The sequence below is a fragment of the Oryzias melastigma genome, unplaced genomic scaffold (assembly GCF_002922805.2).
Source record: "Oryzias melastigma strain HK-1 unplaced genomic scaffold, ASM292280v2 sc00301, whole genome shotgun sequence".
NCBI lineage: Eukaryota > Metazoa > Chordata > Actinopteri > Beloniformes > Adrianichthyidae > Oryzias > Oryzias melastigma.
The window spans coordinates 245,802-247,401 of record NW_023416914.1 but is presented as its reverse complement, the minus strand read 5'-3'; the positions used below and the strand labels follow the sequence as shown (position 1 = coordinate 247,401).

At 34.1% G+C, this 1,600-nt stretch overlaps 1 long non-coding RNA gene across 1 annotated transcript; it reads left to right on the top strand.

Annotated features, from left to right (window-relative positions):
- The first annotated feature begins 764 nt into the window (after positions 1 to 764).
- LOC118598294 lies at positions 765 to 1,600 on the top strand. The gene is made up of 3 exons (XR_004947425.1): positions 765 to 900; positions 998 to 1,312; positions 1,489 to 1,600. It is a non-coding gene; the product is annotated as an uncharacterized LOC118598294 (long non-coding RNA).

Sequence of the window (1,600 nt, the reverse complement as noted above, 5' to 3'; positions counted from 1 at the left end):
AGCATCATATTAACACATATAATGCTTGTAAATGTGTTAACGTAGGAATGTAATAAGCCTTATTAGGCTTATTACACCAATAAATGTCTTACTAACACCTTATAAGGCAAGGCAAGGCAAGTTTATTTGTATAGCACATTTCATGTACAGAGACAATTCAAAGTGCTTTACATAAAACATTAAAAGAAACAATCAAAAGAAATAGTAAAAATGTCATTCATCATCATTCAAATCATTAAAATAAAATTAAAAGAAAGTAAAAAGATTTTAATTTAAAGAACATTAATAATGCTTATTAATGTGTTAAGAAAGCTTGTTAAGGAATCTTATTATAAAGTGTTACCAAAAATTAAAATTATTTTTAACTAATTTTCTTTAAATTGAATTAATTTAAGTATGTTTTTGTATATGTAGACAGAAACATGAGTAACTTCAGTGTGTAAACTAAAGAACCACATAGATAACATATATTCTGTAGGTTAAATATTTACTTAATTGTTGTTGACATGAAACTGATTTAATGAGACAGTTTATGTCAAAGGAAAAAGTTTTGTACCTGTAGAGAGATTCACAGCAAGAAATCTAACTTCAGAAGGTATGAAAATTCACACATCAGAATACTTTTTTTAAATGTATTTATTCTTTACAACTACATTTCTTTACCACAGGAGGGAGTAATTTACCTGCAGAAATAAACACTATGTGAGAGGTTATTGTTTCTCTGTAGGAGGTACTGTGATTCAGAGGGCTGTCCTTACTGTACAAGTAATGCTGATTGTATGAAATAGACTCACATCAAAACGAGTTGAAACTCTGGCAATCTGGTTGTTATTTGGATCTCCAGCAGGATTTCATTTATGGCGATTCTAAAAATATTTGTCCTTGCTGTGGCCTTAAAAGGTATTTAAAAATTGACTCTAAAATAAGTTTTGTCTCTTAAACATTAACAAGAAGTCTTTTTTTCTTGTCTCTAATGAAAGAACTGCTTTATTTTTAGGTTTAACTGAAGCAGCTGGGATTTTACCAGATGGTCCTTTGAATGGATCTGTTGGAGGATCAGTGATGTTCACAACACTTCTGACTGAAGCAGATGGACCATTTGCTGCAGTGAGCTGGAGTTTTGATGGCAGGGATATAATAATACAGCACACCGCAACTAATAATTCAACTACCCCAGCCTATGAAGGCAGGATCACATTTTTTCCATCTACAGCATCTCTGGAGCTCAGAGATCTGACCCTGGATGATGGAGGAGACTATAATGTTAATGTTTTTGGTAGTGGAACAGAAACAACCAAACTGGACGTATACGGTAAACAGCTGTTTTAATCACCCATTGATTCAAACATTAAATCATTTTGCTTTTAGCAGCTGGGAGCTTTCTGTATGGTTTGCATGTTCTCCTTGTGCATGTGTGGGTTTTCTCTGGGAACTCCTCCTGCAGTCCGAAAACATGCTTCACAGGTTAATTTTTATTTCCTCCCACAGTTCCAGTCTTCTCTGTAACAGTATCTCCTCAGAGTGCAGACTTGGTTGAGTTCAGCTCTTTCAGTCTGACCTGCTCCTCCTCTGGTTCCTCGCTGTCCTTCATCTGGATGAA